Source organism: Mirounga angustirostris, unplaced genomic scaffold (assembly GCF_029215605.1).
Source record: "Mirounga angustirostris isolate CCGP_5_RB_7025 unplaced genomic scaffold, mMirAng1.0.hap1 SCAF_7, whole genome shotgun sequence".
In the NCBI taxonomy this organism is placed as follows: Eukaryota; Metazoa; Chordata; class Mammalia; order Carnivora; family Phocidae; genus Mirounga; species Mirounga angustirostris.
This window is the reverse complement of record NW_026991715.1, coordinates 40,006,846-40,020,194: the sequence shown is the minus strand read 5'-3', so window position 1 is coordinate 40,020,194 and position 13,349 is coordinate 40,006,846. Positions and strand designations below refer to the sequence as shown.

At 49.2% G+C, this 13,349-nt stretch overlaps 1 protein-coding gene across 2 annotated transcripts in view; it reads left to right on the top strand.

Annotated features, from left to right (window-relative positions):
• Positions 1 to 13,349, top strand: part of PPP2R2B (protein phosphatase 2 regulatory subunit Bbeta) — a 419,321-nt gene that overhangs the window by 372,284 nt on the left and 33,688 nt on the right. The gene's annotated exons all lie outside the window — the stretch shown is intronic.

Here is a 13,349-nt window from a genome sequence, read left to right as displayed (position 1 = left end):
GTACGCATGAACCTTCGAGTTCCATTCCACCAATGTCTGCTTAAGGCTGTGGAATCCAGAGGTGAATGAGACGCGAGCCACACCTTGTGACCCAATGCAAAGTATGTTTTAACATCACCCTGGCTACTGTGGGGAGAATGAGCCTGAGGAGTTCCCTGAAGGGAGACCAGTTTGGGGATCACAGTGATGAGCGTCAGGGGGTCAGGGGGATGAGCGTGGCCTGGACAGGGGTGCTGCCATGCAGGTGGAGAGGGGCTGGGGGCTTCTGGACAGATCTTGGCGGTTAACAGGGCCTCCTGGACCGTGTGAGAGGCTGAGAGTATGCAGACAATCACGAATGGCAGCTGGGGATGGTGACTAGGTTAATCATACTCTACTGCATATTTAAAAGTTGCTATGAGAGTAGATCTTAAAAGTTCTCTTTGCCAGAAAAAGAATTTGTAACTCTCTGCGGTGATGAATGTTAACTAGGCTTACTGGTGATTATTTTGCGATGTAAATATACATCAAATCATTATGTCGTATACCTGAAACTAATATAAGTGTCATGTTTCGATTATATATCAATTAAAAAAAAAAAAAAAAAAACCTGCGGGAAGGGGTTAGCGCCTTCCCGGAGAGGGTATGGCTTTGGGAACCAGAACTCTGGAAGTCCCAGTGGCCCTAGTGGGCACCAGGGAAAAGCTTCAGAGTAAGGGGATGGTTTAGATAAGGAGCAGCCAGACTCAGGCCATGGTCATGCTGATTTTCAAGGCATTGATGGAGAGAAGTAGCTCCCAACTAGTGGGAACTGAATGATTAGAAGCCAAAGGCTGTAAGACCCCTGTGAGCAAGTGAAGCCTGCTGGCACCGACAGTGAGTGCTGTGGTGGACAGGATGGGCCTGGAACTTTCTAGAAAAGAAACTGCTCCCAGAGAAGAATTGCCTGAAGGCAGTGATAATCCATGTCTAGTGTCAGGCTAAGTAACATGCAGCTGCCAAGATGTTTAGGGGGGGCCAGAGCTCTTTTTATCCCCCATCACCTTCTGCTCGGTGCTTTTTAGCCCATACAGTTGGCTGTGGAGACCCAGAAATTAAGACTTTGTCTCCCATAGTCTGTTTCCAATTTCAATCCCTGTCTGACATGACTGATAGGATGACTGTGTCGGTGTATGGCCAGGAAAGGGGTGAATGTCTGCGTCATTTTGATCATTTTTGCTTGCTCTTTCGGCATGAAAAGTATCGCACAAGGGAGCTAGTGTGTAGAGTGTGGTGGTGTGTAGACAGACTGTGGGTTCTGGAGCCGCGCAGACCCAGGTCAGGGCCAGGCTTCACCCCTTCTCAGCTGCCTGACTTCAACTATCCCTAACCTTTCTGAGCCTGTTTTCTCATGTGCAAAATGGGTGAAACAGTAACTTCCATCGCATGAGTTTGTCATGGGGCCTAGGTGAAAGAACTATTAACAATTGTGTATTCTATGCTTATAGCGGATTTCAATTCAGATTATCTACACTTCACATGCTCAGTAGCCACATGTGGCTCATAGCTATCATATCAGTACCAATTTAGGACATTTCCATCATGGCAGGAAGTTCTATTGGAGAGTGCCTATTTAGACTTTTAGCTCTTTGGACCTATTCTGTCTTGTTCATAGCTGTTTCCCCAGCACCTAAACCAGGGACTTGATAGATGATTAATAAACATTTGCTCCTGTGGGTGTTGGCACTGATCTTTGAACAGTACTTAACTTACATAAGCCGGCAAGAGGAAACATGTTCAAGGCAGAAGGATCAGCATGTGCAAAGGCGCTGAGGCACAAAAGATCATAACACATGCCAAACTGCAGGGTGAGTGATAAGGCTGGTACATAGGGAATGACTTGGAGAAGGAAGTGAGTTGAAGCTCAGGAGGGATGCCGGAGCCCGATCATATGGCCATCATGAAGAACTTGAATGTTTTCTCGAAGTCGGTGAACAGCCACTGACGTAACCAGGGGAGTGATGTGATCAGGATTTCTCCCCGTCAGAGGTTGGGTTCTAAGTGGGAGAAAAAAGAGACAAGGAAACAAGTTAGGAAGATATTCTAATGTAGACAGGGGTTTCTAACAGCAGCAGTATTGAATTTGGGGCACATAGTTCTTAGGGGAACGGTGCTGTCCTATGTACTGTAGGATGTTTAGCGGCATCCCTGGACTCTCCCCACTGGTTAAGTGGCCAAAGCAAGCTGGGACAACCAAAACTATCTCCTGATGTGCCATACTGCGGGTTGGGGAGGAGAAAATTGCTCCTGGTTGAGAACTACATATCTAGACTAAAATTCCTTGTTAGTCCTTCAGCATGATTTTCTTGTATCTGTGATGTGTCTTTTACTATTGAGAACTCTGAGGGGTCCATTGCAAAGGGAAGTCATCTCCTACATTGGATGCATTTAAAATTTGGTTCATGACCTAAGATATACCCAGGGAACATTTCAGGAACGGTGTGTAAGGCAGTGTGTTAACACCCAAATGAGTGGTGGAGATGGGTTTGGGAGGTTCAGGGGAGGGTGGGACATTTGGGATAGACATCACGGGGAAAGCAGAGGCGAGTAGTCCTGTTGAACACATGTAGGATCTGGTTAGGTGGGAAAGAGGTGGGGGAGGTTGTGTTCTGGGCAGTGCACACAGAATGGGCAAAAGCCTGAAGCTAGGAAGTTACATAGAGCCTTCAAAGAATCAGGCTTGGGGAAACAAATATCAAAGAAAGAGGTGAAAGAGGGATGATGGTTCGTATCAAGTTGGTCCTTGAAGATCAAAGTCAAACGTGTATGCCTTCATGTATTCATTCATTCATTCATGCATTTGTTCGTTCATTCATTGAGTACCGACTCCATACTCAGAGTCTGGCTCCTGTGGCAGCCAATACTTCTTAAGCTTTCCCCCCGAGTACATAGAGCACGCAGGTTGGGCCGGAGCCTGGCTGCAGTGGAAGAAGGGCATCCAGTAGCAGTCCAACCTCGCCCACCCACACAGACAGAACAGCAGAGGCCAGAGATCCTGGGCGAAGTGCCAACCAACCACAGATTTTCTTTGAAGTCTTATTTTTCTATCCTGAAATTTCACGTGAATTTGCATTGTACTCCCATAAAATGTCTATTTTAGGTTTAATAATTACATTTCTACCCCACTCCCAGATTTCAAGCAAAATTGATGTTCCCAAAAGATTCAGTGTATATCCCATGGTTTTCTGTACTGCCTGGTGCATCCCCATATCTTCAGATATGTACGTGTGGCCCAGTTTGAGAAACACAGTCCCTAGTATGTGGAGAGTGATTTGAGATCATTTGGCTGAAGAACAGAAAGATAGATTTATGTTTTATGGAAGATGAACACGGTGGTGGTGGGAAGAAAGGAGAATTAGAACATTTTGCTTTCATCTCAATACAAAGGAAATTCATAGCCTACGTAAGGATGTGGCTATGGAGATCAGAAGGAAGAGAAGTGGAAAAGGAACATTTGTTAAAAAATAACCATGGGTGACGACGTAAGCAGTATCAGAGGTTGGCATTCGTCGCACATGGATACTAGTTGTTCATTGTCCTTCCCCTCTAGACCACAAACCCTCTGAGGATAAGAACTAAATCTGTTTACTCGCATCACATTGCCAACTCCTGGCACATAAGTTGGTACTCAGTAAATACTTCTTCAATAAATGCATTAATGCCTGAGGGTTGACATAAATGGTATGTGGAACAGGGACTGGTGAGAAGCCACACTGGGGCAGAGTAGAGGGTTGGGATTCAGTGGGGGACACGCTCTGTGTCATGAGTGACATGAGCTACCTCAGGGGGCAGGCCTCTCTGGTGAGTGAAGGCAGAACCGGCCGGTAGGGCCGCTGACCCACAGTGGATGCGGGAGATGGCAGGAGGGGCCCCAGTGTCCTCACAGCCCAGTGTGGCTGACAAGAGCCTGGGCTTTGGAGTCAGACCCGGATATTGAGGAATACACTCACTGTGAGGTTTGATGACCCCTGAACCCTGAAGGGTGGGAAAAGGACAAGGCCTTAGAAACTCCCAGAGCTATAAATGTTTCAAGCAGAAGCTTTGGAATCAGAGCTCCACTCCGACATTCAATTACTATGTGACCTCAGGCAAGTTATTTAATCCTTCTGAGCCCCACGTTCCTCATTTGAAAGTAGAAAGCGTGAGGACGGCCTCATCAGGCTGCTTGTTCATGAGAAGTAAATGTCATCATGTGTGTAAGAACGTGGCATCTGCTGGGCATGCAGGAGGCAGTAAGGGGCACAGACGACCTGACTCCCCCATTCCAGGCCTGCAGCTGGGCCACAGTGCTAAAGCCTCAAACCTTTTTCCAGATATATGAAGCCCTGTTAGTCATTTGTTTAAGTAGTTTTTGTTGAGCACATACTATATACACCAGGTATTTTACCAGACTGGAGACACAATGGTGAGTGAAACCATGCCTGGTTTCCTCCCTCTTAGAGCTTCCTGTCTTTGTTAGTGAGGGTTCTGCAGACAAACAGAACCAATAGGAGGTAGATAATAGGTAGGTAGTAGGTAGGTAGGTAGGTAGATAGATAGATAGATAGATAGATAGATAGATAGATAGATAGATAAGATAGGTAGATAGATATCTCGTATATACGTATATGTGTATGCGTATGAGAGATTTATCAGAAGTATTTGGCTTATGGGGGCGGGGGGCGCCTGGGTGGCTCAGTCGGTTAAGCATCTGCCTTCGGCTCAGGTCACGATCCCAGGGTCCTGGTATCGAGCCCCGCATCGGGCTCCCTGCTCAGCGGGGAGTCTGCTTCTCCCTCTCCCACCCCCCCCCCCAGCTTGTGTTTCCTCTCTCGCTGTGTCTCTCTCTGTCAAATAAGTAAATAAAAATCTTTAAAAAAATAAAAAAAGAAGAAGTATTTGGCTTATGGAATTACAGAGGTCCACAAGTCCCAAGATCCACAGTGGTACAGCAGGAGACCCACAAGAACCAGTGGTATATTTCCAGTCCAAGTCCACAGACCCAGGAAAGCTGATGGTATAGTTTTAGTTCAAAGACCAGCAGGCCCGTGACCCAAGAAGAACCAGTGTTTTCAGTTCAAGTGCGAAGCCTGGAAGAAATGAATGCCCCAGGTCAAAGGAGTCAGGCAGAAGAATTCCCTCGTATTTGGGGAGGGTCGTCAGCCTTTTGTTCTCTTCAGACCTTCAACTGATTGGATGAGACCCACCCACATTAGGGAGGACAATCTGCTTTACCCGGTCTATCAATTTAAATGTTAAAGCCATCCAAAAACACTTTCATAGAAACACCTAGAATAATGCTTGACCAAATATCTGGGGCACCCCAGGGCCCAGTCAGGCTGATGCATAAAATTAACCTTCACACAAAGGAAGAAAGATCCATTCATCAGGGAATGACAAACAGATAGGACATTGCAACTGTCAAAAGTAGTATGAAAGAGAGGCCCATGGTGCTAGGGGGGCATGAGACAAGGAGCCTACACCCCAGGCCCTAACCTCCGAGCTGTGACCTGACCCCCGAGAAGTTCCCTGCGAGAGAACAGGGAAGAGTTATTGGGCCCATAGAAGCAGGAGGCTTGCTCAGCCACACACCCAGGGTCCCCCAGGGACTGCTACTCCCTGCAGCCTGGGCCACCCAGCCCTAGAGAGGCAGAGCCTGGGGACAGTCCCCAGAGCAGCCCGGGAGCTAGCTAGCGGCTGTGGGCCTCTGCCGCAGCCCTGCCTCCCCACGCTCCACCCCAACGCTGACAGCAGCAGGGCTCTGAGCTGCCAGCCGCCAGCCTCCTAATCTAATGAAGAAGCAAACAAAATTCATTTTCCTGACTCGTCCGAAGTGCCGACCTTCTCCAGTGCACTCCCCGTCTTTGTTCGGCTGCGGCAGCCGCGGCGGCCCTGGCTCCTGCCGGCCAGGAAAACGAGCTGTGTCTGACCTCTCGCCTGACATTTCATATTGATTTTCTCCATCCTCTTCAAACGCCAGCCTCCAGCCGACGACGGCTCAGCCAAGGTGTGTGAACGGAATTGAGACAGTTCATCAGAGTTCAGAATGAAAAGCAACATTGGCTTTCGGAGATGAGCTCTGAGAAGGAGAGTATTTAATAACCATCGGCGTTTAATCAAAATGCCGAGGAGATCCGTGTGATCAGAGCTGCATATATTAATTTCCATATGGCCCTCACTCTGCATACTCAGCAGGGGTTGGAAGGGATGATTCGCTCCCAGACTCTGTTTTTTTCCTAGCCCTTCTGGCGGTAGTGACAAGGGGTTGCATTTGCAGTTTGAGATGTTAATGCCTGAAACAATAGGGTGTGGACGGCAGTACCAGTCCGCTGGGCTGAACCATGCTTTTCCTTCTCAATGCATGACTGTTGGCAGGTGAACGGACAAACTGGCCAGGTGGGACGAATGACAACCTAGGAAATGAAAGAGAAATGACATCTGAACTCCTTCTCAGTACACTGCATGAATCTGGTCCCTGCCCACCTCTCCGACCTCAGCTCCCCATAGTCTGGCCACACGGGCCTGCTTCCTGCACCTCCAACACACCTTTCCTGCCTCGGGACCTTTGCACAGGCTATGCCTCTGTCTAGAATGCTCTCACGGCATGTTCCCACTTGTCTGGACTGTTCTCATTTTTTTAGGTCTCTGGGAAAATCTCACCTCCTCAGAGAGGACTTTCCTTTTTACCTCATTTGTACTCTATGTATATCTCATCACCCTGTTTTCTTTCTTTAGTTTTTCATAGCATTCATCTCTAGATGTTTGCTTTTCTTTTTCTGTCCCCCCAACTAGAATGTAATCTGCATGAGGGCAGGGACTGTATCTTACCAGCCTTTGAATTACCAATACTTAGTGTAGTGCTGGCTACAATAGGGCTTCACTGAACATCTGTGGCAGAAAGGCGGGCAGATGGGAAAAGACAGGTGAAAGAGGGTAGATTCGTTTACTAGAGTTCCTGTAGCAAAGTACCACAAACTGGGTGGCTTAAACCCCCAAACCTAATTATCTCTAGTTCTGGCACCAGAAGTCCTGTATCAGAGCATTAACAGAGTTTACTGCTTTTTTTTTTTTTTTTAAGATTTTATTTATTTGAGAGAGAGAGAGAGAACACAAGCTGGGGAAGAGGCAGAGGGAGAGAAAAGCAGACTCCCTGCTGAGCAGGGAGCCCAACAGGGGACTCGATCCCAGGATTCTGGGATCATGACCTGAGCTGAAGGCAGACGCCTAACGACTGAGCCACCCAGGCGCCCCTAGAGTTCGCTTCATCTGAGTGCTGTGCAGAAAGGATCTATTCTAGGCCCTGGCTTACTGATGACTGTCTTCTCCCTGTGTCCTCACATCATTTTTGCTTGGCACGTGTCTGTCTAAAACTCCCCTTCTGCTAGGGATACCAGTAGTATTGGATTAGGGTCCACCCTAGTGATGTTATTTAATTACCTCTTCAAAGGCTCTGTGCCCAAATACAGTTACATTCTGACATACTGGGAGTTACGGCTTCAACATAAGAATTCAGGCAGCGAGGGACACAATTGAGCGCCTAACAGAAGACATGAACATAATCGGGAGTACGGGCAGTGGTAGGTATGGATCCCAGGCTCAGTTGCTGTGATGGAGAAAAGAGGCAGGCGAAATCCTCAAATGGAAATGGTGAAGGGGGGGTGGGGTCCTGAAAGACACTAGAGATTGAACTTGCCAACAACCTGTGGATGCGGTTCAAGATGGAGCAAGTGGGCGGTGATTAGGATCAACGTGTAGGCGGTCCACAGGTACAGACCCACCAGGAATGCAGCAACGTGAGGAGAGTAGGGGTAGACGGAGGCTGGAAGGCAGGGATGAGGTCAGAATCCCGAGATGCAGGCCCCTTGCGTGTCTTCCACATCCCCCCAGGGCTGTATTTGTACTTCTCTGGTTTGACGTCCGTGGATAACAGGAGAGCCCCGCAGGGATGCCTTCACTGCAGAATGGAAACAGAGGGCTCCCTCCACACGCACCCTCGGACAGCACCTGTCTTAGGTACTGGGATGGGCGGGGCCTTGCACAGCCCAGCAGGATGTCCCTTGTCTTCATCCATTTAAGCTGCTGTGTTAGAACACAGACTGGGGGGCTGGAACACCCCACATTTATGTCTCTCCGTTCTGGAGGCTGCAAGTCCAAGATCAAGGCCCCAGCAGATTCAGTGTCTGGTGGGGACCTCCCTCCTGGTTCAGAGACAGCTGTCACCGTGCTGTGTCCTCACATGGTGGGAGGGGTGAGGGAACTCTCTGGGACTCTGTTTTGTAAAGGCACTGTTCCCATGCGTGAGGATGGGAACTCGAGACCTAGTCACCTCCCCAAGGCCCCACTTACATACCATCGCACTGGGGAGGAGGATTCAACATGTGAATTTGGCACGGGGGACACAAACATTCAGTCCGTAGCTTTCCCTGTGAGCACGGGCCAGAACAGTGTTGCTTTGTCTCGTGCCTTCTTCCAGACTAAACTGACTAGCGCGTGAGCTCCGAAACAGCGCCGGCATCAGGGAGGGAAGTCCGTCTGGTGTCCACTGGTAGTCTGCGCCCATGGCCTAGAACGGGTTACTTAACCTCTCTGTGCCGCCGTGTCCTTGTCTATAAAATAGGACCGGGGGAATGCCTGCCTTCTAGGATGCTTGTGAGGCTGACAGGAGAGAGCACCGTGAAGCCCTAGAACAGCGCCCAGCCCACGCGAGCCCCATGTCAGCTGCGGTTGGGATGCTGGTGCTTTCCTGCTTCCCTTCCACGCGTGTCTTTTAAGAGTGGGAAAAGGAACAGTGGCAGCAACAGCCGTCGATGAAGTAATGTCAGGGGCCACTACCTCAGCTGACTTCGAGAACATGTTACGACGTCCAGAAACTAAGCCAAGGTGCGGGCTCACTCAGACCCCCTGACAGCCTTGTGAGGTACATACCATCATGAGTCACATTTTACAGATGACCAAGAGGGGAGGTGATACTCTGATGGCCACCAAGTGTTCTTCTTGCGACAGAACACCAAACGCTCCCCAGAGACAGAGCTGGGGTTTGAGCCAGGCCTGTATCCCTTAACCAGGACACCAGCAATCACTCACTCAGCTACTATTTATTCAACACTTAGTCACTCCTCTCTTGACGGAGCTCATATGCCAGTGGGGGGCGGGGGGCGGGTGGGGGCAGGAAACATGCCAGTGAATAAATGAACGCGTTCATTTCACCCAGTGACAAAAGCTGTAGGATTAAACAGGATTAAGGAGTAGCTGGGTGGAGGTATTTGCATACGGTGTTGGGGCAAAGCCTTTGAACTGAGACTTGAATTGTCAGAAGCAGACAAACAGAGATAACATCGAAGTATGAAGGCCCTCACAGGTGAACAACCTTGTGTGTTGGAAGAACAGAAGAAATAACAATGGATGGAGGCTGGTGGGCGGAGCCGCGGAGCAGAGGATGAGGCAGAAAAGGCAGGTGGAGGCCAGAGGAGGTTGTCTGGTAGACCGGGCGGAACAGCTCGATTCTGTTTAAAGTGAGGTGGAAGCCAGTAGACGGTTCCAAGCAGAGAAGTGTCTAGTACTCTGTTTATAGCCATAAAAGAGTTCTCAAAGAAAAGGGGGTGGCAAGCCTGGAAGCAGAGAGACCAGTTAGCAGGCTCTCACCTCAGCCTAAACAAAAAATGACAGTGACTCTGACCAGGGTGGGAGCACACAAGGAGTGGTAAGTGGACAGACAGATACAGAATCTCCTGAGGAGGCAGAACTCAGAGGAGCCGCTGAGAGGCCGGCATGGAGAGGTTTAGAAAGAGATGAGCCTGGGGTGCCTGGGTGGCTCAGTCGTTAAGCATCTGCCTTCAGCTCAGGTCATGATCCCAGGGCCCTGGGATCGAGCCCTGCATCGGACTCCCTGCTCCGCGGGAAGCCTGCTTCTCCCTCTCCCACTCCCCCTGCTTGTGTTCCCTCTCTCCTGTCTCTCTCTCTGTCAAATAAATAAATAAAATCTTTAAAAAAAAAAAAAAAAAAAAGAGGTGAGCCTAAAATAACTCATAGGTTTTGGTCTGGAGCAACAGAAGGCATGGTGGTGATGTACAGAGAGACTGAGGAGATTGATGTGGAAAGACCAAGCATTGTCTTTGGGATGTGCCAGATTGAGGTGTCTCTGACCCGCCCGTGTAGGGAAGTCTGCAACACGTGGACACGTGAGTGTGGACGTCAGGAGAGAGGTGTGGGCTGAAGAGAGAATTTAGGAGTCATGAGCTGCTAGGATATTTAAAGCCCTGGGATGGGGTGAAGTGGCTTAGGGGAGAGGGGAGGAGAGGAGAGTGGGGAGGAGCGGACAGTCCAGGAAAGAGGCCTAGGGCAGATAAGCATTCACCAGTGGGGCGGCGGAGGGCGGGGAGGCGGTCTTTGACAGGAGGCTGAGTATGAGCCGCCTGAGAAGTAAGAGGAAAACGGGGGCTGGGGGAGAGAGAGGGGTGGGGAGCAGTGGTGTGTAAGCCAAGAGAGGAGAGAAGGCCAGGGTGAGGGGCCAGGGCTGTTGTGGGCAGCAGGGACAGAGGACTCTGCAGCACCAGGCCCCTTCCCGGGTGCACCAGTGAGTCTGCTGCATAGAGTCATTCTCTTTCAGCCACCAGGCCCTTCTGCACTGGCAGCTCAAGATGTGACCCCCGACACTCCCTCATCCAGGGGAGACCAAGGCAGGCTGCCTGGATAGGGACAGTCAGCACCAACCCTGCAGTGCGCTTACATCTACGGTCATGGGGCTGGTGTGAAGATGATCTGACTTTTTCATGTCGTTGGGGAAAAGATAGAAACACCTGAGGCCATCAAGTCTGAGATGTTTTAGTGAATAGTGGAGTCATGGGGAAAACAGCCTGGTTCTATTGCAGATGGGGTACGGTTTGATGCCCAGCCTAACAATCCAAATCAGAAATTGCGTTTTTGTCCCGAAGCGTGTGTAGTAGAGGGGGATGGCTCTTCTGTATTTGGTGTAAGCTTCACAACAACCCATGAAGATTGGTTCTGGTAACTCCTGTTTACAGATGAGGCACAGAGAGGTGAAGACACTTGCCCCGAATCACAATGAAGGAGCCAACATTTGAACCCAGGTCTGTCTGCTTCCAAAAGAAGAATTGATTCTTTTCCTGGCTCTTTGGCAGCTAGCAAAGGAGCATGACCTTCTGCTAACATCCAGAAAGATTATTTCATGGGGCTCCATTTCATATAAACCCCATCGGCTGGATCCCCCAGCCCAGTGGTTTCCAATTGCAGAACTAACTCTGCCCTTGCAGAGAACATGAAATCCACTGTCTCGTACTTCACCCTCATCTACAAACTTAATTGCCAAGGCCTACTTCTCTAGACCACTAGATCCCTTAATAAAGCTGCGGTTCGTTCCCCAGGTCTCTGATGGAATGTGCCCGAGGACATCAGCGACAATACAGCTGCGATGAATCTTAAAACCTCTGAGGTTTGAAACAGCTTCCAAAAGTGGTTCAGTATTGATCAGGGACGTAATTAACAGTGTTTATTTTAGGGGAGGTGAGGTGAAAAAGACAAGGCCCTTTATTAAAATGCTTTTGCCTGATGACAGGATTACAAACACACAGGCCCCCCTCCCCACCCTGGGGAAAAGCCAGAGACTTGCTACAAGGAGTAGAATTCACTAAAACCAGCCCTCCCCCCACCCCAACCCAGTGTCTACCCCATTCAAGCTTAGCAGCCATTAACAACTGAGCAGCCAAGACCCAAGCCACAGAGTGAAAGTAGAATCCCTTCCCCCTTTCCCCATCCTCATTTCCCTTTTTGATTAATTTAACCAGTTCTGTCAATTAGTCATCCTGGAGACTCCAGTTGAGTGCATTTTCCTAAGAACTAGAAGGCTTATTAATTTTGGAGGCAAGTGTCATTCATTAGAGGTTGACCCCTTCCCAGGCCCCGCTCTCTCCCTCACTAGGGGCCTCAGATGACAAGGCCGAGGAGCTACATCTGGCTCAGGCACGCGGCTGCAGCCCCAGAGACACAGGACGGGAAAGGCTGACCATGACATTGGAAGTGGCGCGGGCTGCTTTGGGCTTAGGACATCTCAAAGCCAACTTGCCTGTCATCCTCATCTATGACAAGCCATCTCTGGCAAAGCAGTCACAGGCACTGGGTGAGCATCCTGACTTTGAGGTTCAAGAGAACCTTAGTCAAGGGAATACCTGGAGGAAATTGTCCCCCGGGAGAGGCATTGGCCTGGGCAGGATAGGTCTTAGAGTAGCCTGTCCCTTCCTGCCACAGGTGACGTCAGAAAGTTCACCTCTTCCTCTGTGTATTAGTTTCCTCTGGCTGCTGTAACAAGTTATCACAAAGTTCATGACTAAAAGCAACAAATGTATCATCTAATGGTTCTGTAGGTCAGAAGTCTGGCATGGGTCCCATGGGCTAAAATCAAGGTGTTGGCAGAGCTGTGTTCTTCTGGAGTCTCTAAGGGAGAATCCATGTCTTTGTTTTTTGAACTTCTAAGAGGCTACCCCCATTTCTTGGCTTCTGGCCCCTTTATCTGAAAGCCAGTGACGGTGGGACAAGTCCTCAGCCCGCACATCACTCTGACTCTGCTCTTCTGCCTTCCTCTTCCGCTTGTAAGGACTTTGATGAGTGCATTGCACCTGCCCAGGTAATCCAGATTAATCTTGGTTTAAGGTCAGCTGATGAGCAACCTTAATTCCATTTACAATCTTAACTCCCCTTTGCTGTGAAAGGTGAAATATTCACGAGTTCTGGGGATTAGGACATGGACATCCTTCCGGAGTCACGACTCTGCCTACCATCATCTTCACATTTCACCAAATAGGACTCAGTGCCCCTCCATCTGACCACCTGATACTATTGGTAGAAATTCTGTTTCCATTGCCATCTCTCCCACTAAGTGGTTCCTCCCTTATGGCTGAAGCTCGTTATTTGTCCCTTTTGCCCTTAGCCCTAGTGAAGGTGCTAACCAAATTCCCGTAGAACAGCTCTAGTCATGCAGTTTGATAAATTTGCACCTGAGCCTTCTCTTTTTATAAATGAAAAGGCTCACACTAAAGAGTGGCTGCCCCCAGCTGTGTTCACTCATTTCTAGCTTTGGGAATGCATCGACATTTGTAGGTAGGCAAAATAAAGGGGAGAGGAGTCTGTGAAATGATGATGATCAACCTACTATCCATTTATTTGACAAATACTGATTGTTGCTACTATGTGCCAGGCTTTGTTCTAGGCACTAGGAAAATGATGCCTCCTGCCCCCGTGGCACCCTATCCAAGTAGTAGGATGGACGGACAACACACAGGCAAATTAGATAACGTGAGATTTGGTAAAAAGTGTTTCTGGAGAAGAAGCCGCAGAAGATG